The sequence below is a fragment of the Dendrobates tinctorius genome, unplaced genomic scaffold (genome assembly GCF_039654945.1).
Source record: "Dendrobates tinctorius isolate UK_male_01 unplaced genomic scaffold, ASM3965494v1 ptg000039l, whole genome shotgun sequence".
Classification (NCBI taxonomy): domain Eukaryota; kingdom Metazoa; phylum Chordata; class Amphibia; order Anura; family Dendrobatidae; genus Dendrobates; species Dendrobates tinctorius.
In genome coordinates, this window is record NW_027361707.1 from 44,138,287 (window position 1) to 44,164,879 (window position 26,593).

Here is a 26,593-nt window from a genome sequence, read left to right on the forward strand (position 1 = left end):
TGAGCCAGCTGGCACGGGAAAGGAACAGAAGGAGAAAGACGTAGAACTGCAACATAAGCTTCCATAAGAGAGAGAGAGATCAGTACGGAACGAAGGAGTAGGAGAACAGAGAGGAGACGTGGGTTGGAAGAGGAACCCTGCCTATAGGTTCTCAGCGCAAGGCCGGGGCCCGGTCCCCGAGGTTGTATGGACACTTATGGCTCTGCATCAGACACTGGTGGAGTAGTTGGCTGTAAATGCACTACTCCCATCTAAGACTTGGGGCACAACAGCAATTGAATAGAGAGCCAGGACTCTGGAGAAAGGAGTCCCCGATAGAGGCTACAGCTGTCTGCCATACGAGTAGAGTTGTTAGGAACATCTGACAGGAGGAACTTCAGAGTACCACGGTACTGGAGATCTTCACACTTAAAGGCACTATAGAGGAGTCGTTCAGGAAAGGTACATGTTGGCTGCGTGTTGGAGAGGAGCTTTCCATCTGGCCTGGAGGTTGGCTGAGTCTCTGACCCGGAGGACACGGCCCGGAGGCAGGCACCCTTGTGTACCGCAGACTGTGAGTAAAGCCTTGGAACTACAAGCCTCACTGTCCTCCATTCACTCTTGCGCCAACCTGCTCAGCACCGCTACATCTGGGTACCATCCTTTACACAGCCTGCGCCTTTCCACCACCATTACCACTACACTGCCCTGGGACATCAGCCCTGCCTGTGGAGGGCTATACCATCACTGCTGCATCCTATCATCTGTCCCAGAGGATCTGTCTGCAGCGTCGGCTTAACACCTCCCTTGCCGAGCACCACAGGTGGCGTCACGAACTATTCCATTCCACATAAACTACATTACATTCCGCCATTGACTTGGGCCCCCAGGGCCACAGACCGGGTCACCGCTGCTGTGACACATCCCCCTGACACCGGCCCGGTACCGAGTACCCCACAGCCCTGGGAGGGTGACCCATTTACACCTGTGAACCCTCATCTGCACTGCTGGGATTTATAAATGCGGATGCTACACACAGTGTGTGACACAATCACTGCATGTTACACACATATACACATGTATATACAGGCTTGGACTGGCCCACGGGAGAATCCTCCGGTGGGCCCCTGTGCAGGTGTAGGCCACCACCCACTTATATGAGCAGAACCTGGCACAATACGCTCGACTCACCATATACAGGCAAAGGCAGCATCTTATTAATTTAATAATCTACCCAGGTTATTGCTATGGAATTTTGTAAATGAAGAGAAAGTCATATTTGCATGTAGGTGTAAAGTGGGGCCCTGGAATTGATGTTACTGGTGGGCCCTTGGCACCCAAAACCGGCACTGTGTATATACAGGTGCTTCTCACAAAATTAGAATATCATCAAAAAGTTAACATATTTCAGTTTTTCAATACAAAAAGTGAAACTCATATTATATAGAGTCATTACAGAGTGATCTATTTCAAGTGTTTATTTCTGTTAATGTTGATGATTATGGCTTACAGCCAATGAAAGCCCAAAAGTCATTATCCCAGTAAATTAGAATTATTAACAAAAAACAACTGCTAACTTGACAGATGTCCAGAAGGCAGTCACTGACACACTCCACAAGGAGGGTAAGCCACAAAAGGTCATTGCTAAGGAAGCTGGCTGCTCACAGAGTGCTGTACCCAAGCATTTTAAAGGAAAGAGGAGTGAAAGGAAAAAGTATGGTACAAAAAGGTGCACAAGCAACCGGGATACCCACAGCTTTGAAAGGACTGTTAAGAAAAGGCCATTCAAAACTTTGGGGGAGATTCACAAGGAGTGGACGGCTGCTGGAGTCATTGCTTCAAGAGCCACCACACACAGACGTATCCAGGACATGGGCTACAAGTGTCGCATTCCTTGTGTCAAGCCATTCATGACCAATAGACAACGCCAGAAGCGTCTTACCTGGGCCAAGGAGAAAAAGAACTGGATTGTTGCTCAGTGGTCCAAGGTGTTGTTTTCAGATGAAAGTAAATTTTGCATTTCATTTGGAAATCAAGGTCCCAGAGTCTGGAGGAAGAGTGGAGAGGCCACAATCCAAGCTGCAATGATGGTTTGGGGAGCTGTTATGAATGGGTCACCGAGGAGAAAAAAAACAAAACAAGCTAAGCCACAGAAAACCAGAGAAGTTGGTAACTATGCAGATTGCAGATCCCTGATCTTACCACACAACTAGCAGTAGCCATGGAGCGTGCCTACGATTTTCCTAGACGCCTCGTCACGGCCGGAGGACTACATAAGCCTAAAGCAAGAAAAGGGAAAACTAACTGCCACAGAGCAGACCCCAAAGGAATAGATAGCCCCCACACATGTATTGACGGTGAAACAAGATGAAGGCACAAACACAGGCAGAAAAATAGGCTGAGCAAATGATGGGGCCCAAACTAACTAGACAGGAAAGGAAAGGCAAGTCACTGTCTGCAACCTGCAAATAACCCTACAAAAATAATGTCCAACACTTCTGATAGCAAAATTAACCCTGAAGTCACTAGACTTCTCCCACTATATCAGCACTCTGGAATATTCTGAGACAGAGCAAAAAGACCGAACTAGTAAGGGACAAAAAGCCAATTGGCAAAACACTGATAAATAAGAGTGGAAATTCAGCTCAGCCCCCAGCCGGGGCTGGCAGACCACACAAAAAACTGAATAGACCAACAAAATCAAGTGTGAACATTAGCAGAAAAACTTAGCTTTAGATGACTGGAACAGAGCTGAAAACCAAGAGCTGACAAGCCAGAAGGAATCACCAGCAACTGAATAGGGCGTCAGCTGTCTTAAATCCAATCTGAGAATCCTGCGATCCAATCATCATCCTCATTCTCAGGTGGCAGACCTCCACCGATGAAACCAGCCGCACCACCTCCCGAACCAGAGAATGAACTCACAACAGGGAGCCATGTCATCTGCTGATGTACGTCCACTGTGATTTATCAAGACCAAAGTCAGCACAGCCATCTACCAAGTAATTTTTAGAGAACTTCATGCTTTCCTCTGCCGACAAGGTTTTTGGAGATAGAAATATCATTCTCCAGCAGGACTTGGGGTAGGCAGTCAAGGGGCTGCCAAACATGTCTTTGAATCCCCAATGCTTGAGTGACAAACCTCTGTATGTAATACTTCCTCCACTCCTTCTGGCTCCTACACCTCACCTAGGGCCTCCACCTGTGCTCTCAACCTCAATACCAATACAATCAGGGTGCGTTTGGCCCCTTTTACATTTTTTTCTTCAAAAATGGAAGAGTGGCTGAGCTTAACGTTAGAGATTTTGTCATGCCCGACAGTCAGCGTTCTTACAGAACGTGTCTTCAGCGCTGCTGGTGGTGTCCTCATGGATAAGCGCCTCTGGCTGTCCCCTGAAAGTGTAGACCACCTAACTTTCATCAAAATTAAAAAGTTATGGATATCCAATGACTTTTGCTCCCCAGTCGCAGACCAGCAAACTAGGCCATGGTGTTGTTTTTAGTGTCATAAAATCATAAACTATTATAAAATATTGAATATTACATATCTTTTGCCCTTCTTTTATCTCAATAGGGCTTTACATATCTGCAATACTTGCATGTTTTACTCATTTACTCAGATGGAGCCCAAACGCACTCCAGGACTATTTCCTGCCCGGCGCCATGGCATGACATGGAGTGGTGCGACGTCAAGTCCTATGCATGCACAATAATTCACTGGAGTGCAAATTCCCCTACCGGCATTGTGCCTTGTATGAATGGTATGGTGAAACCTATGACGCATGCGCAGTGAAGCTGGAACGCATATTTGTACCAGTAGCACGCTATTTCTGCTGGAGGACTATTTCAGGCGCCATATTCACATTACCAGTACATGCTGTCTGATGGGCACCATTTCCACACACGCAGCCTGACATGATATTGAGTCTCAGCAACCTTATGGACATCATGTCTACACATGCACTGGGGCCCTTTATCCCCTATGTGACAGAGCCAAATTTAAAAAATCTGACCAGTGTCACTTTATGTGGTAATAACTCTTGAACACTTCAACAAATTACAGTGATTTTGAGATTTCTTTTTCCATGACACATTATCCTTTATGATAATGGTAAATTTAGGTTGATATGTTTTGTGTTTATAAAAAATATCAGAAATTTGACAAAAAAGGAAAAAATTAGCAATTTTCAAACTTTGAATGATAATCCCTTTAATTCAGATAGTCATACCACACAAAAACATTAAGGCTATGTGCACACGTAGCGGAAGTCTTGCGGAAGTTACCGCGAGAATTCCGGAATTCCATTCCGCGGGAAAATCGCATTTTAAATTCCCACGATTTTCCCGCAGAAAAACTAGCGATTTTCAAGCGTAATTAGCTTGCATTACGCTAGCGTTTTCCAAGCGATCTGTAGCATCGCTTGGAGAACTGATTGACAGGTTGGTCACACTCGTCAAACATAGTGTTAGACGAGTGTGACCAACTTTTTACTATTGAGGCTGCCTATGCAGCATCAGTAGTAAAAAGATCTAATGTTAAAAACAATAAAATAAATAAAAAATCGTGTTATATTCACCTTCCGGCATCCCTCGCAGCCTTCCCGGGCCTCGGCGATGCTCCCGTTCCCACTAATGCCTTGCGAGCCCTTTGATGACGTCGCGGTCTCGCGATAATGTAGCGGTCATGCGAGGAATAGGGACCGCTACATTATCGCGAGACCGCTAAGTCATCAAAGATTTCGCAAGGCATTACTGAGACCGGGAGCCTCGCTGAGGCCCGAGAAAGCTGCGCTGGACGCCGGAAGGTGAATATAACACCATTTTTTATTCTATTTTTTACAGGGATATGGTACCCACAGCCCGGAGGACAGTCTCCTATCCTCCGCACCGTGGGTACCATCCGCAAATATTCTGCTTACTTTTCGCATGGTGGGCACAGCCACAAGCGGGAAGTAAGCAGAACAATGCAATCCTATGGGTGCGGGATCGCCGCGATTCCGCAAAATAATGAGCATGCTGCGTATTTTTCCGCGATGCGATTCTGCCGTTGGAAAATCTGCAGCATTAGCACAGCATTGCAGCATCCCATAGGATTGCACGGGATGCTGTTTTTTTTGCGGCAAAATCGCACGTTAAAAAACGCCACGAAAACGCACAAAAACCACGACGTGTGAATGCAGCCTAATAAATAACATTTTCCTCATGTTTGCTTTACATCAACCCCATTTGTAAAATGTTATTTTATTTTGTTTGCATTTTAGGAGGTTTAAAAATGTAGCAGTAATTTTTCATGAAAAGTTACTAAATTTTTAGGAACCTACTCAGGTTTGAAGTGACTTTGGGGTCCTATATATTGCTATTTGCTCATGAATTGCCATGGCAAGCATCAGGACCACACAATCATGATCTCAGGGTGCCGATGGGGAAAAAGAGGAAGCCCCACACTGTTTTAAACATTTATATGATATAATCATTATTGACAACAGCATCTAAGGGGTTAAACAGATATTGACGGTGACAACACTGCTCGTGGCTGATGCAGCAAGTTGTCAGTTATTGTGTACAGCTGACAGCTGCTGGATTGTCACCTGTATGGGGATGCTAGTCTCTTATATCTCAGGTTAGTTAAAAGACGTATTGGCGGTCATTGAGGGGTTATTACTACTGTACATAAGAGCAGCTATGGTCACAACTGAAGCGAAGTATTTTAGTGTGTAGTCCTGATGAACCTGTTTGGGCAAAACCCATCAAATATAGCATGCTACGTGCATTAGCTAAATAACTTTGATGTGTTGCTATTTTTCATGTTTATTGCAAACTGAATACAATGGTATCCAGGTGAGATACGTCTACTGAACCCGCTTAATCCAGAATACCCACTGAACCCCTGAACCCTCATGCATTCCTCACCCTCTGTTTTTTAATTGGTACGTCTGTACACTGTTTTTTCCCCTGACTTTAATTCCATGTACCATACTTCAAACTTACTGTATGCATATTGAGATGTCCATGCTCCTCACACCTAGTCTTATCCTTCCATCTTATCCTGCCTCTTTTTTCAGCTTTGATGCTAGTCAAATGTCCTATTAACTGCAATCTGTTAATTACTCCCTGCTGTGAACCGCCCTCCAGCCTCCTCATCCTCCTCCCTCTCTCACTCACCTGGCTACATTTCATGGACATTTGAATGGTATAAGTTGAACACAGCAGGTCAGATATGACCTTGGTCAGATTTGACATCATTAGAAGTGACATCTTTTAAGTGATACATCAGAAATAAACCAGATATAGTCCAGAAATCGGTCAGAAGGTAAGAATAATTACTGTTTTCTTATTTTACTTGCCTTTCTTTTCATACCCTGCTATTTAACTATGCTTACATTTGCCCTCACCATTTTTGCTCCACTAATCTTCAATCTCCTTCGCCATCCTCAAACCCCTGCACCCTCGAACCAAATAACTATCTCCCCTCTTTCCCCCCCCACCTCCCTTCATTGGCAGACCTGCTTCTTAACCTCAGACCTCTCCTACTAAAATACAATACAAGTCGGTCACTCTCTTTCATCCACCTGCTTTCACTTTCTCTGCTTCTTCTCACTGCTGGCGACATATCCCCCAATCTTGGCCCCCCCCCCGTCTCATACATCCCACTAATCCTCACCCCTTTCTTTCTCACACTAAGAGAAACTACTGCATTCCCTCACACTTAAAACCTGTGCCACTGACCCTCACCCTCCTGCACCATCTCTCTGGAGCACTTTGGAATGCCCGCTCCGTCTGCAACAAGCTCCACGTGATCCACGACCTCTTTACCTCCAGCAACCTTTCCTTACTGGCCCTCACGGAGACCTGGCTGACACCCCCTGACATGGCCTCCCTGGCCGCACTAAATTATGGTGGCCTCCACTTTACCCATACTCCTCACCCTGGCAACAGACATGGTGGAGGAGAGGGTTTCCTCCTTTCTAAAAACTGATCCTTCAACCCTATCCAACCCCCACCCTCCCTTATCCTCTCTGCTTTTGAGGTTCACTCTGTCCGTATCTACTCTCCCTCTAATCTCCAAATGGCTGTTATATACCGACCACCGGGCTCAGCCGCTGTCTTCATTGACCAATTCTCCACCTGGCTCCTCCACTTTCTCTCTGCTGACAACCCCACCATAATCATGGGGGACTTCAACATCCCCATTGTCACCCACCAGCCAGCAGGCTCCAAACTCCTGTCACTTACCTCATCCTTTGGACTTACTCAGTGGTCCTCCACAGCCACCCACACAGATGGACATACATTAGACCTCATCTTCACCCGCCTCTGTTCCCTACCAAATCTCACAACCTCTCCCTTCCCCCTATCTGACCACCACCTACTCACCTTCTCATCCTCGTCCTTCTCACCTGCACCCCATGTCCAGCCACTAGCACATCCTCGCAGAAACCTCGCACACCTAGAAACTCACAGACTCTCACACTCTCTTCTACCTCTGTCCTCCATATCTTCACTCCACAACACGGACAGTGCCACCGCTTTCTACAACGCCACCCTCTCATCGGCCATAGACTCAGTCGCCCCTCTCATGCATGGCAAAGTGAGACAAATCAATAGGCAACCCTGGCACAACAACCTCACCAAAAAATTTCGACAAGCATCCAGTGTCTTGGAGCGGCGTTGGAAGAAAACACGCCTGCCAGACGACTTTACTGCTTTCAAACAAGCTACATTTGTCATTAAATCAGTCCTCACCTCTGCTAAACAGACCAATTTCACAAATCTTGTATCTTCATTATCCCACAAATCAAAACAACTATTCAGCACATTTAACTCTCTCCTCCGCCCACCACTGCCACCTCCAAATCCACTCATCTCTGCTGAGGACTTTGCCACCTACTTCAAAAACAAAATCAACCAAACAAGGCAAACCTTTACTGTTCCACCACCCCAACCACTCCACATACCAGACCTCTGCCCTTCCCTAATAACCTCCATCTCCAACATCACTGAAGGAGAGCTTACTCATTTCATTTCCAAATCACACCTCACCACCTGTGCACTTGACCCCATCCCTTCCCACCTGCTCCCCAACCTCACTAACATGATCATTCCAGCCCTAACCCATCTCTTCAACCTATCCCTATCTTCTGATACCTTCCCCTTTGCCTTCAAACATGTCACCATAATACCCATCCTCAAAAAATCAAACCTTGACCCAACTGCTATGCCCAGCAATCGCTCCATATCACTGCTCCCGTTTGCTTCCAAACTCCTTGAACAGCATGTCCATGCTCAACTTTTCTCCCACCTCTCATCTAACTCCCTCCTTGACATCCTTCAAACTGGCTTCCACCCCCACCATTCCACTGAAACTGCCCTGACCAAAATTACTAATGACATACTCACAGTCAAAGCTAACAGACAGTTCTCCATCCTCCTCCTTCTCGACCTGTCCTCTGCCTTCGACACTGTCGACCACTGCCTACTGCTACAAATTGTTTCTTCCCTTGGCATCAAAGACCTTGCCCTGTCCTGGATTGCTTCATACCTTTCTGACCGCACATTCAGCGTTTCCCACTCCCACACTACCTCCTCATCCTGCCATATCCTCCTCAATGTAGACAAAACTAAACTGATTATCTTTCCTCCATCTAACGTATCTTCTCTACCCGATCTATCTATTATGGTAAATGGCATCACGCTCTCTCCCGCACCAGAAATCCGCTATCTCGGAGAAACTCTCAACTGTGCCCTGTCCTTCAAACCACACGTCCAAACTCTTGCCACTTCCTGTCGCCTTCCAACTCAAAAATATTTCCAGAATCCGTCCCTTCCTCAGCCCTCAAGCTACTAAAACTCTTGTACATGCCCTCATTATCTCCCGCCTTGACTACTGAAACACTCCTCTGTGGCCTCCCTGCTAACTCTCTTGCACCACTCCAGTCTGTCCTCAACTCTGCTGCCCGACTAATCCACCTCTCTCCTCGCTACTCCCCTGTCTCTCCCCTCTGCAAATCCCTCCACTGGTTCCCAATTCACCAATGCATCCAGTTCAAACTACTAACACTGACCTACAAAGCCATCCACAACCTATCCCCTCCCTATATCTCTGGACTAATCTCCCAATATCTTCCCTCACGTAATCTTCGATCCTCCCAAGACCTCCTACTTTCCTCCACACTTATTCGTTCCTCACACAACCGCCTCCAAGATTTCTCCCGAATATCCCCTATCCGCTGGAATTCCATGCCTCAACACGTCCGATTATTCACCAACCTCAGATCCTTGAAATGGAACCTGAAAACCCATCTTTTCAGGAAAGCTTACAGCCTGCAATAACCATTCTGCCACCTCACCACCACCTCAAAACCACCAGAGTTGCTGCACCCCCGACCTTCTGTCTCTTCCCAACTATCCCATAGAATGTAAGTACGCAAGGACAGGGTCTTCTCCCCTCTGTACCAGTCTGTCATTGTAAATTTGTTTACTGTTAACGATATCTATAACTTTGTATGTAACCCCCCTTCTAATGTACAGCACCATAGAATTAATGGCGCTATATAAATAATAATAACAATAATAATAATAATAGATACTTCAAGCCAATTGGTACACATTTTGTTCTACCTAACTGCTGCAACTTGGGTCTTTAATAGGATTTATATTTGACCGACCAGAGAGCATACTATGTGCATTTGACAGATTAACTCGGGTATACTATTGTTCATGTTTATGATAAGCTGAATACCAGGATTGGAGTCCTATTTGTATACAGGATATTTACTTTTAATGCTGGCAGTATCAGTCTTGAGTGGAGTGGTACAGGCTGCCGAGAGAGGTGGTTAGTTCTTCTTCAATGGAAGTCTTGAAACAGGGGCTCGACAGATATCAGTCTGGGATGACTTAGTGAATCCTGCATTGAGCAGGGGGTTGGACCAGATGACCCCAGAGATCCCTTACAACTCTACCAATAGTAACTCTATGTTACCATTCTATGTTTCAGTCTTATACACTGCTCAAAAAAAATAAAGGGAACACTCAAATAACACATCCTAGATCTGAATGAATAAGATATTCTTATTGAATACTTTGTTCTGTACAAAGTTGAATGTGCTGACAACAAAATCACACAAAACTCATCAATGGAAATCAAATTTATTAACCAATAGAGGCCTAGATTTGGCGTCACACACAAAATTAAAGTGGAATGTAATGTCCTTAAAACAAGTTAAAATGAGGCTCAGTATTGTGTGTGGTCTCCACGTACCTGTATGACCTCCCTACTGTACAACGCCTGGGCATGCTCCTGATGAGGTGGCGGATGGTCTCCTGAGGGATCCCCTCCCAGACCTGGACTAAAGCATCCGCCAACTCCTGGACAGTCTGTGCTGCAACGTGATGTTGGTAGATGGAGCGAGACATGATGTCCTAGATGTCGGATTCAGGTCTGGGGAACGGGCAGGCCATTCCATAGCTTCAGTGCCTTCATCTTGCAGGAACTGCTGACACACTCCAGCCACATGAGGTCTGGCATAGTCCTGCATTAGGAGGAACCCAGGGCCAACCGCATCAGCATATGGTCTCAAAAGAGGTCTGAGGATCTCAACTCGGTACCTAATGGCAGTCAGACTACCTCTGGCGAGCACATGGAGGGCTGTGCGGCCCTCCAAAGAAATGCCACCCCACACCATTAATGACCCACTGCCAAATTGGTCATGCTGAAGGATGTTGCAGGCAGATAGCTCTCCACGGCATCTCTGGACTCTGTCACGTCTGTCACATGTGCTCAGTGTGAACCTGCTTTCATCTGTGAAGAGCACAGAGCGCCAGTGGAGAATTTGCCAATCCTGGTGTTCTGTGGCAAATGCCAAGCGTCCTGCATGGTGTTGGGCTGTGAACACAACTCCCATCTGTGGACGTCGGGCACTCAGACCATCCTCATGGAGTCGGTTTCTAACTGTTTGTGCAGACACATGCACATTTGTGGCCTGCTGGAGGTCATTTTACAGGTCTCTGGCAGTGCTCCTCCTGTTCCTCCATGCACAAAGGCGGAGGTAGCGGTCTTGCTGCTGGGTTGTTGCCCTCCTACAGCCCCCTCCATGTCTCCTTGTGTACTGACCTGTCTCCTGGTAGTGCCTCCAGCCTCTGGACACTACCCTGACAGACACAGCAAACCTTCTTGCCACAGCTCGCATTAATGTGCCATCATGGATGAGCTGCACTACCTGAGCCACTTGTGTGAAAGCACAACCAACATTCAAAAGTGACCAAAACATCAGCCAGAAAGCATTGGTAGTGAGATGTGGTCTGTGGGCCCCACCTGCAGAACCACTCCTTTATTGAGTGTGTCTTGATAATTGACAATAATTTCCATTTGTTGTCTATTCCATTTGCACAACAGCATGTGAAATTAATACAAAAAAAGGCTAATCCATTAAACCAATATATGCATACCAAAAGGAAAAAATGGAGCCAAGAGCAAATAAATAAAATATCTAATTTTATTGTTATCCAGAAATTAATAAAATGCAAATTAATGATGAATCAATCACATAATAAAAATTTTAAGGGAATCGGCAACATCCAGTTACCACATACAGATAGGAGGTGGTAGAAGTGGCAATACTGTATGTAAACAATTGCATATAATGATTATAACCTTGTGGAAAGCCAAAAGGATATAAAAGTCTACAAAGAGAATTATATATATATATATATATATATATATATATATATATATATATATATTTATTTATTTTTTTTTTTTTTTATTAAAAAGGTATAATTTGCTCTCAATATTCATATAAAGCGCAATAGTGCATAGTAAAGTGATCCTTACTAGGACCTATAAATGAATAGAAATGGACCTACAAATGAATGATGGCCACAATTAGAAAAAAGTACAAAAAAATATATATATGTATATATGTCTACCGCTATATCCTTTATGTGAGAAGGCACAATTCCTTCTCAACATTCATATAGAATGTAAAAAGTGCATAGCCTGATACCAAATATGACTGCTGCCATAAATATCTCCACTATAGAGGAAAGTGGATATTGTCCTTGTGCTAGATATCAAAAGAGATCGGGCAGAATCCAAGTATATGCAAAAAGTAACAGTAAACCTGTCGCCAAAACTAACCTTTCTGTAATGTGGGCTGCGGGACCCCAACGCGCGTTTCGCTACCTGCTTCTTCGGGGGGTATGTGGTATCTGTATGTAACTGGGTGTTGCTGATTCCCTTATAATTTTTATTATGTGATTGATTCATCATTAATTTGCATTTTATTAATTTCTGGATAACAATAAAATTAGATATTTATTTGCTCTTGGTTCCATTTTTTCTTTTTGGTAAATATGTGAAATTAATTGTCAATCAGTGTTGCTTCCTAAGTGGACAGTTTAATTTCAGAGAAATTTGATTTACTTGGAGTTATATTCTGCTGTTTAAGTGTTCCCTTTATTTTTTGAGCAGTGTATAATGGTTGGCCAAAAAAAAAAATTTTGAACAAAGGTACTGTATCAGCACATACCAGGTGTATCCAGTCTAGGGGTAATTGTAAATTTCCGTCTATACTTCCGGAGTCAGACACAGACAGGCTCACTATGTGTTACACCAGAATTTAAAAAGTAGAAAAAGGGAAAGTAGTCGAAGCGTACAACAGTATACAGTGTTGTGGTACTTTTAAATCTTCGTATATATTTCAATCTCAGTAAGCCAGTCCAGACTCTCCGCTACTGGAAACTACATGGATACAAGTACAGACGGAAAGTCGAGTGTTAGCAGAAATTTGGGAATTACGGGAAAACCTCCCGGTAGATGTTGCAGAGGCGATGCAGACCCTCAATTATTGTGTCTGTGGAGACAGCGAAAATGGTTCGTTGTGAAGAAAGGATTGCTTTATCGCAGTAGCGTGGATCACATCACCGTTACTCATCTCCATCAAATTGTGATCACAGGGAGAGATGTAGACATGGTCCTCACTGCCTATCATGATGTGTCTGGTCATTTTGGAGTGCAAAAGACAGAAGCCACCGGCCGTAGGCGATTCTATTGGACTGGCATGAGGAGACATTGAAAAATGGTGGCAGGAATGTCACACGTCTGTGACTATCACAACTGTGAAAGGTGATCATAAAGCACCACTGCATCCGCTTGTAAGTTGACGTCCATTACAAATGGTAGCCATTGATCATCTGAAGGTAGAGGCCAACAGGAAAGGCCATAGCTACATCTTAACCATCATCGATCAATACACCAAATTTCTAGTGCCCGTCCCTGTGAAGGATTTAACTGCCCAGACTACACAGCGGTGGAGCAGGGAGTGGTAAGTATTGCAACTTGAAAGTGCTGTGGCCATGACCAAGCAGGGGGGCACACTCGTGGGCGATGGTACTGGCACAGGGCCCCTCATAGTACACTGGTGTGTCTGACGGCGAGTGGGCCCCCCCACCGTCAGAGACACTGTATTGTACTATGAGGGGCCCTGTGCCAGTGCTGTCGGCCATCAGTGGGCCCATCCACCTGTTCAGAGCAACGGCACATGCCCGGGTGCGCCAGGTGTTGACCCCAGCCCTTGGAGGGGTGGGCAGCCCAGTTAAGGAGGTTGAAAAAATGGCATATATTGATGTGTAGGCTGGACATTCAGATGCTGCAAATGGCGGAATTGGGCAACCTATGTGTCATCAGGGGAAGGTGGGACAAAATCCTTTGAAACCCATGCATTGTGTTAGGAGTCAGGTTTCTGCGGTCGCTATGCAGGAATCCAGACACTCACATTCTGCAGTCTCCTGCTGTTTATCTGCTGCAGAGGAGATTGCAGAGGAGATTGCCTTGCAGCAAATCTCTCCAGAGTCTAAGTCCTTCCATCCACCTTCTGAGCATGCTCATGAGATGATCTCCCATTGGAGATCGGGAGTCATGTGCTCAGGTCCCGCTCCAGATCTCATTGGTCCATCTCGGAGATCTGGAAGCTTCCGGAAGGTCTCAGCTGCTATAAAAAGCGCGCATGGCTTTTCCGCCATGCGCTAGTATAGACTATACTTACTGCTGTGTGAATAACGATGAATGCATGATTCTGGTGAATGACTCATTTGAAACCCCTACCCTTTGATATTATGCTTGTGGGAGGGATTGAGTTTAGTACCAGCGCCAGCGCGCCTCTGCTTCATAGTCCACAGCTGCTAGCGTCCGACATTGCGCTTGCGTCTATCATTGTCTAATAGCGGCAGTGTCCTACGCCGCGCTGCAGTAGCAGCCCACTTAAGCGTTCGCGGCTGCGACGCTACACACACGGTGGGTCTAGAAGGACTTTGTGCCGCCATCTTTGGCTATTCCTGTGACCTTATACCGTGTGTGTAACTACTCTGAGTACCTGTGACCTTAACAGGCTCAGCTCTTTTATGTTCGCAGGCATCTCTGTGATTTAACAGAGATTGCTCTGTGCACTTGGGTGACGGTTAACCCTGTGCACATTACCGCCATATTGCTTCTGCCACCACTTAGCAGCGGTTATACCACCTACTGCACGGTGGACCCCGAGCGGCGAACGCACTTTATTATTTTATTTAGTGCGTTCCGCCGTTCCTAACACATGGTTCATTTTAATGAAGGTTAGATCATCAACATTTTGGGTCTATAGACGGGTCCTTTTTTCTGTCAGGATTGATCCAGCAGCACTGAAGACTCTTTCAGATAACACACTAGCAGCAGGGCAAGCGAGCTCCTGTAAGGCATAGTGTGCCAATTCAGGCCAGGTGTCCAGTTTAGAGGCCCAATAGTCAAAGGGGAATGACCTGTGAGGGAGAACATCGATATGGGAGAAGTAGTTTGTAACCATAATTGACAACTGCTGTCTCCTGTCACTTGTAATCGATGCAGTATTAGCAGTCGTGTGAGCGGTACTTGAGAAATCAGTCCACAACATGGTCATTAAACCCCTGTCTCCAACGCCACTTCGGCTGTGTGCACCACGAACACCTCTTCCATTGTGCCCACTACGGCTCGTGGGAGAACCAGCACCGCTGCTGTGTGCTGGGAAAGCCTCAAACAAACGGTTTACCAGAGTTGCTTGTTTGTTAGTCAATATTATCTCTAGGTTCTCCTGTGGCATGATGTTGCGTAACTTGCATTTGTAGCGTGGATCGAGGATACTTGCCAGCCAGTAGTCGTCATCCTTCATCATTTTGGCAATGCGGGGGTCCCTTTTTAGGATCCGCAAGGCATAATCGCACATGTGGGCCAATGTTCCAGGTGTCAATAAAGCACTGCCACTGCTGGGTGGAAGAGCACTTTCTGGCAAATCCACATCCCTACAGTTACGCACAAACACTGTACCTGACCTTGGAACACCAGCATTTTCTCTTGCCCCCTGAGAAGCATCTTCCTGCCCAAAATAATCATCCCCCTCCTCTTCCTCTTCTTCCTCCACCTCGTCCAGGACAGTTCCCTGACCAGACAATGGCTGACTGTCAGCAAAGCTTCCCTCCTCCTCCTGTTCCTCCTCCACTGCAAGACGCCAGCTCCTTAATGTGTCAAACTTTGCATGAGCAGACGCATAAGTGGGATGCTCATGCTTATGATGGCGTCGTCTGCGCTTACCAGCTGCGTGCATTCCTCAAAACACTGAAGGACTTTACAGAGGTCTTTCAGCTTTGACCACTGCACACCCAACAATTCCATGTCTTCCCTCAAACTGCCTGTCTGTGTATCCTTCTACAAATGCATTACAGCCTGCCTCTGTTCTCACAGCCTCTCAACCATGAGCAGGGTGGAGTTCCACCTTGTTGCAATGTCTATGATTAGGCGGTGCTTGGGGTGGTGGAGCAATCGCTGCAGCTTCTGCATACGAGTGGAGTGGACGTTTGAGCGACGGATGTGCGAGCACAGTCTTCGCACCTTATGGAGCAGGGATGTTAACTCTGGATAATTATTAAGGAAGCACTGCACCACCAGGTTCAAAGTGTGAGCCAGGCAAGGTATGTGTGTGAGATTTGCACGGACTATGGCTGCCACAAAATTACGGCCGTTATCACTGACTACCTTGCCTGGCTCAAAATATAGACTTCCCAGCCATGACTTACTTTGTCGCTGCAAGTAGTTGGCCAGTACCTCCACGGTGTGTCTGTTGTCGCCCAAAGACATCATCTTTAACACAGCTTGCTGACGCTTACCACTAGCTGTTCGATAGTGGGACACCTTGTGTGCAACACTGCCAGCTGCGGATGGAGTGCTCGTGTGACTGCACTCTGTGGACGAGCTTTCGCTTATGGAGGAGGAGGGTCAAAAGCCTACTGCCAACTGTTTCCTATACTGTGGGCTAGGCAGCACTGTTCCACCGCCGCTGTCCCCTGTGGAGCCTGCATCCACATTAACCCAGTGCACAGTGATGGACACATAACGGCCCTGGCCATGACTACTGGACCATGCATCTTTTGTGAGGTGCACCTTTCTACTCACTGATTGCTTGAGTGCATGGACAATGCGGTCTTTCACATGCAGGTGGAGGGCTGGGATGGCTTTTCGAGAAAAGAAGTGGTGACTGGGTAGGTCATAGCGTGGGACAGAGTAGGCCATGAGGTCGCGGAAAGCTTCGCTTTCAACCAAACAGTAGGGCATCATCTCTAATGAGATTAGTCTGGCAATGTAGGCGTTCAAACACAGTGTACGCGGATGAGAGGATGAGTACTTTCTTGTCCTACTCAGTGTCTGGTAGGGTGAGCTGGACTGGAGAGCTGCATATGGGGGAAGTAGCGGTGGATCGGACGGAGTGAGAGGGGGTTGGTGATGGTATTGGTGGTGATGGCCTAGATTCAGTGTTGTGTTGCAATACCATTGCGATTCCCTGAGTGCTTTGGCCTTGCGACGACACCTCAACATTTAGTGCTGGTGGTGTGCTTAACGGTGGCGGTGGTTTTACAGTGGGGGAAGTGATGGAGCGTTGCTGGCTACCTTCAGTCGGAGCAGGTGCACATGTGCTACCTGAGGTTTTGTAGTCCATCCACGCCTGCAAGTGCATGTTGATTAAATGTCTAAGCATGCAACTGGTATTCAAATTTCTGAGTTGTTTACCTCGGCTAAAGGTCCTTCCGCACTTCTTACAGGTAACCTTTGCCTCATCAGTAGGATTTTGGACAAAGAAGTGCCACACTGCACTCTTCCTACTATGGTACACATTTTCTGGCCTTGCACGCTTTGCTAAGTCTGGCCAAGCTGTCCTGCAACTCTTTTAGTTTTTGCTCCATGTTTTTGCACAGCTACAGGCCTGCCAGATAACCGCTCCTGTCAATGCCTGCTGTGGATCCTTCTCCTTATCTGAACTATTGCCAGCGCCACCCTCCTCCCCCAATGGATGCCAATCCGGGTCAAGAACTGGGTCATCCATCACCTCCTCTTCAAAGTCATCTGCACCTTCCTCTTTAGCTTCCTCTGTGTCACCGTGTAAGGTGGTATAGTATGCGGGAAGGGGCACTTGAGTTTCTTCAGGGTAGGATTCTGGCTCAGTAGACTGCGAGGGCAATGTAGTGCTCTGGGTCAATGTACCAGCAGAATCATCTAGCAGTGGCTGTGCATCAGTGCACTCCATGTCAGATTCATCTTGGACTGGGGAATTCAGGATTTGACTGGATAACCCAGGCATGGTATGTGAAAAGAGCTCCATAGAGTAATCTGAAGTGTAGGCTGCCGCATCCTTAACTTTTGGTGGGGGTGAAGGACACAAGGAAAGGTGTTTTTCCTGACCAGAACCCTGCACTGACGACTCCGTGCTTGCAGGTTTCGAACGTTCAGAAGAGGAGGCAATAGAGCTGGTGGCTGTTTCGGCAATGTACGCCAAAACCTGTTCCTGATGCTCCGGCTTTAAAAGCGGTTTTCCTACTCCAAGAAAAGGGAACCTTACAGGCCTTCTTGGGCCAGACGATGATGCAGGCTCCACACCTCCTGCCTTAGCTGCTATTTTGCTTTTGCCAGAACCAGTCGATGCACCACCACCATCAGTACCAGCTGCGCCCCCCTGCCCATGTCCGCGGCCTCTTCTACCATACTTCTTCATGTTTGGGAAAATGTACCAAAAATACCAGCAGAGAGATGGTACTGTATGAGGAGCGTCCAGCTGTGTAAGGTGTATTAAAAAAATTAAATCTACGTATATATTTTGTTAGTCACTGACGTTCTTCCAGTATGTATTTGACCGCATCCAACAAGTAGATATACAGAACTGTATCAGAAGTGTACAGCTGTATACGTTTTTTCTGTAACTAACAATCTCTGTATATGTATTTACGGAGTGTCACACACAGACGCTGACTCTGTGTAGATGTGACTGTAATGCGAATGGCAGATATACAATACTGTTTGAGAATCGGACAGCTCTATACGGTGTCTGTATGGAAAATTGTCAGTCTCCGTCTATTTTTATATGGAGTGACACACGCTGTCTCTGTATAGTTGTAAAGTTTTGAGCGTAATCAAACAGCAGATATACAAAACTGTTTGAAAAGCGGACAGCTCGAGAAGGTGTAGGCCTGGAAAAATGGAAAATCTCCTCGGTTTATTTTTCCAGAGTCACACACAGATAGCTTCTAGTTGTCCATGATACCAGTCGGTACACGGTAGTGTGTGAGGAGCGTACACCGCTATACGGTGTCTGTATGGAAAATTGTCAATCTCCGTCTATTTTTATAAGGAGTGACACACGCTGTCTGTGTATAGTTTTGACCGTGATCAAACAGCAGATATACGAAACTGTTTGAAAAGCGGACAGCTCGAGAAGTTGTAGATCTGGAAAAATTGAAAATCTCCTCGGCTTGTTTTTCCAGAGTCACACACAGATAGCTTCTAGTTGTCCGTGATACCAGCCAGTACACGGTAGTCTGTGAGGAGCATACACCGCTATACGGTGTGTGAAAAAATGAACGCTCGGTAACTCACCAGAACAAAATAATAAAAGTTGGAGTGCTTTGAAAAAAGCAGTTTGAACAGCAGTGTGCACACAGCAATGCATCTATCAGGTAGCCTTAAAAGGCAGCCTAATCACCGCCAGCGCTGCTGCACACAACAAAAATCCTCCCCTTTCATTGCACACTAACTGTACAGTGAAAAGCGCTATCAGCAGAAGCAATTTTTTTGTTCTTCTTCCCTGCCAACGCTCTCCAATATTCAGAATCAGCACCAGCACCTCTCCATATTCTAAGATCGGCAGGAGTAAGATGTCGGTCGGAGGTCACGGCCTTTTATAGCCACTGTGATGCCACACGAAGCCAGCCAATCACTTCAATGCCCTTCTCTAAGATGGTGGTGGCCGCTGCCCATGTCATCGCGTTGCCCACAGTGTGCATCCTCCATTATTGGCAGAGAAAAGGCGCTGCAAGCATTATCTGAAACCCGACTTTGGCGCTCGGCGATCTCATGGCCGACTTCACTCTATGGTCGGGATTCGATCGGTGAAACCCGACTTTAGCTAAAGTCGTCGATTTTTGAATTTGACCGACCCGTTTCGCTCAACTCTACTCATCACTACTCAGGGCACAAAAATTGTCACTCATCCAACCACAGATCCTGAGAAATAGAGATGCTATGGGTCACAAAATATGGAGCCTTTTTTTTTTTTTTTACAAACTTTGGATTTTTTTTCACCACGAACGTATACATATTTGGCATCTGTGAACTTGTAATGACCTGGGGAACCATAATGGCAGGTCAGTTTTAGCATTTAGTGAACATAGTAAAAAAAAAAAAGAAAAATTGTGTAATTGTACTTTTTTTGCAATTTCAATGCCCTTGGATTTTGTTTCCCGTATTCCAGTGCACTATATGGTAAAATAAATGGTGTCGTTCAAAAAAACAACTCGTCCCGCCATGAAAAAACGCCCTTATGGCCGTATTGACAGAAAAATAAAAAAGTTATGGCTCTGTGATGAAGGGAAGCGAAAAACAAAAATGCAAAAATGGAAAATCCCATAGTCGTTAATGGGTTAATATTTATGATGTCAATGATTTCTCACTTAGGTCACTTATCATTGATTCTTCATTTGTCACAGTTGTTAATAGTAAACTCTGTAACCAATGAGTTAAAAGTTCTATGGTGAAAAAAAAAACTGTGAGGTACAAAATATATCTATGAGTATATCTATGGGGAGTATTCACAATTGGTGTTTTTCAGCCGTGGCAGAAAGGCCGTGCTTTACAGCACCAGCTTAGTGACTGAATGAGAATTCTGAGATCTCATTCACATGCGCTTTTATTTTTTTCTTGCATTTTATAAATCTGCAGGTTGGCAATTCTCTCATGGGTTTTACAGCGTTTTTCATCCATTTAAATGAATGGAAAAAAAACACAACAAAAGTAAAAATACGGCAAAAATGCCTGTATTGTAAGCTGCAACGTGTGAACATACTCTTATCCTGGTTGTGTTCTAATCAAATAGAACGGCCATGATGACATGGAGACATATTTAATTCTATGGTGTTTCCACTTTATATGTTGCCAGGCAACATCTGTTTGTGCAAAGCTGATCCTTGAAGATTCTATCCCAACATTCCGTAATGACATCACTGGTGATTCTCGGCCATTGTGACATCACTGGTGATTCTTGGCCATTATGACATCACTGGTGATGCTCGGCCATTGTGACATCACTGGTGATTCTAGGCCATTATGACATCACAGCTCACAGCTCCTACTAAAACAATGCACGCAGTGTCACGGGCGCCATTATTGGTTCTCTAGTGACTGAGCGCATTTGCAATTTTTCACTATGACTGGAATTCTTCTAGACTTTCAAGTAAAAGCACTATTGGAGATTGTTATCAATAATCTCCCTGACATTGTGCTTCTACCACCCGATGGCGTCCTCAGCTTCACTCACCGGCTGGTGCTGAAGCTAGTAAAGGATTGCCTGTACAAATACCAAATAGATCAACTAACGTCAGAGTATCTGACGGATTTATGTTACAACATCAGGACATTACTACACCAGGTAAAAGGCGGACGCTCCGCACAAAACTTCTCCATAATCACAGATAATAATGGTGGGAGAGAAGCTTCTTCTTTCTTCCAATATATCATATTGTGCAGACCATAAGACTCACCCCAAATTTTGGGAAGGAAAACAGGAAAAACATTTTTCTTTATATAAAATGGGGTTCTGTCTTATAGTCTGAATTTCCGGTTGCTTACTTGGGGGGGTGGCGGCGGTGGAGTCACAGGAGGCAGTTGCAGGAAGCCAGTGGAAGCAGGAGTGGGGCGATGCTTAGGGCATCTGGCTGGGAGGAGGGGGTTTCTCGGTGGTATGAGGTTTTGGGCTCTAGCGTTCAAGAAAATGTTGGCGGTGAGGCAGGAGTGCAGTGGTTTTAAGTAAATGGCAGCCGGAGATGGCACATGTGCAGATTAAGATTAGGCCAAGATCTAAATCTGCGCATGCGCCACCTACAGCAGCCATTTTCCTGAAGCCCTCCAGCAGGAAATCAAGGGGCAGAGTAGGAACTCTGCTCCTGCCTCACTGCCAATAATTTCTTGAAGCCCAGGGCCTGCAACCTACCAGCATTACGACAACCCATCCTCCCGGCCTAGAGCCCGCAGCATCGCCCCACTCCTGCCGTCGGCTTCCTGCAGCTGCCACTCTACCTCCTGTGGCCCCACGCCACCACCGCCACTCCCCGGTAATCTACATTCAGACTATAAGACACATCTCCTTATTTCTCTGAAATTTGGGTGAATAAACATCATCTTATAATACGAAAAATACAGTAAAACACAACGAGTCCCCAGATATGGAGTCATTGTATCTGCAGAGGAGCAGATGTCACATACGATGGCCGCCTCCATTATGCCCTTTCTCATCTCAAAATTTTCCTTTTCATATCTTCTTGATAGGCTGAAGAAAGATCTCAAACTGAAGATTTGGCTTTCTTTAAAGAACTGGCCGGAAAAGTCCTGTCTATACTGGAACGCTCATTGGAACGCCCGGTAAGGATCAATATTAATATACGTAGCTGAGGAAAGATTTCATGATGGCGCGTGATTTGTAGAGTTACAATTGGTGCATCTGTAAATGTTGGTTTAGTCCTTCCTGATTTATGGATTTGATGATTTAGTGAAATCTTCCACATATTAATTATCTATATTGTATCTACCAGGAAACACCAAGAGGCGATGCCAAATGTGGGGGGAATGTGACCCCGGAAACCCCTGACCCTAGTAGGAGTCAGCCGGAGCCGAGCAGCGATCTGATTACAGGTGAGCCGATCACTCCAAGGAATCTCCAGATATTACACAGAGCAGGGAATAATGGCAGATTTACTCTCTACTCCATGTAATGGGAACCTGTCAGCACATGTTACATATAGGAGTGGTGGTAGGACGGTGAAGGACATTTTACTTTAATAAAAGGGAACCATTTTTTGCAGAAATCCAATGTGTCAGTCATGAGAAATGTAACGTAGAAACCATATGCAAATTAGGATGGAAGTGCAATATGGGCGTGGAAGAAGAAATTTGAGTGCAGTGACACGCCCCCTGTGCACTTCCAGGATAATTTGCATATGACTCCTATGTTTCAGCTCTCTTCCCATCACTCACATGTGCAGCGAGGGTGGGGGGCTCCTCATTCATGTGATGACTGGGGGTCAACCACCACTTACATTACATTTATCTATGGATGCGCCGCACGTTCTCCCTTATATCGCGGTATTATGTATGTAGGATTGATATCGTCTAATACATTTTATTTCTTCATCACTTTATTACTATTTTAGTACCATCAGCGCTGGCGAATCCCGACAGTGGAATCGGTGAGATCCCGGAGATCCAAGAATCCACAAGTGTAAGTATTAGAGAGATATAGGGGGTGTCTGTGTGTCACCAGATCATGGGGTGTGAGTGACCCCTCCAGTATTATCCCCCATATAACCAGGGGAAGGCACTATGGTGTAACATAATAGCATTTAGTTTATATTAAAGGAAATCTGTCATCAGGTGTTTGCTATCCCATCTGATATCAGCACGATGTAGAGGCAGAGACCCTGATTCCAATGATGTCTCAATTACTTTACTGGGTGGAGCAGTTGAGATAAAATCACTATTTTTTCTGCTGTAGATCTGTCAGTGCTCTGAACACTGAACTTTGTACAACACTGCCCACACCAGTGATTGTCATCTCTCTGTGTACACTGTGCATAGGCAGAAAGCTGCTAATCAGTGGTGGTGGCAGGGTTCCACAGACAATAGGACTACATAGCCAGACAGTCTTCTAGAGATATCTCCTGCTGGTAAAACACTTATTTTATTGAAACAACAGCACATGGCCTAGTAAGGAACACATCAGTGGAATCAGGGTTTCTGCTCCTACATCATGATGCCATCAGATTACATAGAAAAAACTTGGAGATGGATTCCTTGTAAGTTCTTCTGTGTGATTTCCCACATTATCCAGCACTGATCAGTGATGTATGATGACTGGTGAATGGAGGACCCCCCTTATATTACATCCATGGGGAACGTCCATTTTGGACCATCCCCTACATCGGACCAGTGGAAATAAGCTGGGACATAATATAGGAGGAGAAGTTTCTGCATCTGTATTTTTTTCCTGCAGCTTCAATATCTTAATATAATTTCTTATTCTGTTATAGAGCGTTATCAAATCATTGATCCCGGCGAGAAAGCCGCGTATGAGCGACTATGAGACATTTAAACTCATTGACAGCGGAACTTTTGGGTGAGATTTCTGATCAAATAATCCCCATTTCTCAGGGTTCCCTATGACAATGCTTCTGCCTCTGTGCTCTGCCATTCAGTGTAATCATAGGGAAACGATCTGATCTGTAACAAATCAGACATGGAAAGGGATGAAAAATATAGCACATTACACTCCCCAGTACTAGACCTCATCTGTTCTTATGCTGCCACCTCCACCACATCTTCCCGATCCAGTAATTTTGCTGCCACCTCCACCTCAGCTTCCCGGTCTAGTTCTTATTCTGCCACCTCCACCACAGCTTCCCGGTCTAGTTCTTATTCTGCCACCTCCACCACAGCTTCCCGGTCCAGTTCTTATTCTACCACCTCCACCACAGCTTCCTGGTCCAGTTAATATGCTGCCACCTCCACCTCAGCTTCCCGGTCCACTTCTTATGCTGCCACCTCCACCACAGCTTCCCGGTCCACTTCTTATGCTGCCACCTCCACCACAGCTTCCCGGTCCAGTTCTTATTCTGCCGCCTCCACCACATCTTCCCGGTCCAGTGATACGCGCTCTTCTTTTTTGGGACTCCATTATAAAACTGATAATAGTGATTGGCTGCACACGGTCACGTGAAGGGCGACACAATATTGACGTCAATGACATCTGCACCCACCACCCTCCACAATGACTATGTGAGTCCAATCACTGGCCTCAGCAGCAGAAGGGAGCCCTGGAGAACTTTCAATTTAGACCAATTTATATTTGGACTGAATCGTATCATAGAATCATAGAATCGTAGAGTTGGAAGGGACCTCCTGGGCCATCTGGTCCAACCCCCTGCTCAAAGCAGGATTCGCTAAATCATCCCAGTCAGATGTCTGTCCAGCCTCTGTTTGAAGACTTCCATTGAAGGAGAACTCACCACTTCTCGTGGCAGCCTGTTCCACTCATTGATCACTCTAACTGTCAAAAAGTTTTTTCTAATATCTAATCTGTGTCTCCTCCCATTCAGTTTCATCCCATTGCTTCTAGTCTTTCCTTGTGCAAATGAGAATAAAGTTGATCCTTCTACAATGTGACAGCCCTTTAGATATTTGTAGACAGCTATTAAGTCTCCTCTCAGTCTTCTCTTTTGCAAACTAAACATTCCCAAATCCTGCAACCTTTCCTCATAAGACAGGGTTTGCAGACCGGTCACCATTCTGGTCGCTCTTTTCTGAACTTGCTCCAGTTTGTTGATGTCTTTTTTAAAATGTGGTGCCCAAAACTGGACACAATATTCCAGTTGAGGTCTGACAAAGAGGAGTAGAGGGAAATAATGACTTCACGTGATCTAGACTGTATGCTTCTGTTAATACATCCTAGAATTGCATTTGCCTTTTTTGCTGCTGCATCACACTGTTGACTCATATTCAGTCTGTGATCTATTAGTATACCCAAGTCTTTTTCACATGTGCTGTCACTTAGCCCTATTCCTCCCATTCTATATATGTTTTTTCCATTTTTATTGCCCAGATGTAGTACTTTGCATTTCTCCCTGTTAAAAACCATTCTGTTAGTTGCTGCCCACTTCTCCAGTTTATTTAAATCTTTTTGAATCCTCTCTCTCTCTTCTCTAGTATTAGCTATCCCTCCTAGCTTTGTGTCATCAGCAAATTTAATCAGTTTACCCTCAATTCCTTCATCTAAATCGTTGGTAAAGATGTTGAACAATAAAGGGCCCAGGACAGAGCCCTGTGGTATCCCACTAAAGACATTCTTGAAACTGGATGTGCAGCCATTTACGACCACTCTTTGGGTCCGATCACTAAGCCAGTTATGAATCCACCTAACAGTTGCCTTGTCCATTCCATACTTAATCATTTTTTCAATAAGGATTGTATGAGAGACTTTGTCAAATGCTTTGCTGAAGTCAAGATATACTATATCTACAGCATTTCCTTGATCCACCCAATCAGTGATACCGTCATAGAAGGAAATTAAGTTAGTCTGACATGACTTATTAGTTACAAACCCATGCTGACTCTGTTTAATCACTTCATTCTTATCCAGGTATTGACATACATGTTGTTTAATAATTTGTTCAAAGATCTTTCCTGGTATAGAAGTCAGACTCACCGGCCTATAGTTACCTGGGTCCACCTTCTTCCCCTTTTTGAAGATAGGAACAACATTTGCTCTTCTCCAGTCTTCTGGCACTTCTCCTGTTCTCCAAGAATTTTCAAAGATTATAGAGAGGGGTTCAAAAATTTCTTCTGCTATCTCCTTCAGTACTCTGGGGTGTAATTCATCTGGACCTGGAGACTTGAATTCATTTAGGCTAGCTAAGTGTTTCCTCACTATCTTTCTGTTTATAGATATCCTGGATTCTTCTATTCCCTTAATAGGACAGTGAATAACAGTTGATGTTACATTTCCTTTCTGAGAGAAAACAGATGCAAAATAGGAATTTAAAAGTTCAGCCTTCTCAACTTCCTGTCTTACCATTTCATCATTTTCATCCTGTAAAAATCCTATAGCATCTTTGACTTTTCTTTTACTTTTGACATATCCCCAAAATCCTTTATTATTGCTTTTGACATCTCTTGCAAGCCTCAATTCATTTTCAGCTTTAGATAAAATGTACTGGTCGGTTATAGCGAATCTGCCCAAGATGAATTTCAGTAGATTCTCTCATCTATAATGGGACCTGGGTGAGGGTCTGGCAGACGTGGCATTGTGCAGACCCCCATAGGTGATCTATGTAGTGTTATTTCATGGATTTCTAGTGATGGCCGGACTGCTGGTATCAAACATTACTACAAAAGATCATATAATGACTTGTATATACAGACTGTTAATAAGGGTTCATTATAAACCATGGATTCTCCTTCTCTCCAGGTCCGTCCACTTAGTGCACCATAAAGACTCTCAACAGAAATTCGCTATGAAGAAAATGG

The 26,593-nt window shown here is 45.2% G+C and overlaps 1 protein-coding gene across 2 annotated transcripts in view; it reads right to left on the reverse strand.

The window, feature by feature from the left end:
• KCNIP4 (potassium voltage-gated channel interacting protein 4) overlaps nt 1–26,593 on the reverse strand; it is a 976,654-nt gene that overhangs the window by 115,397 nt on the left and 834,664 nt on the right. The gene's annotated exons all lie outside the window — the stretch shown is intronic.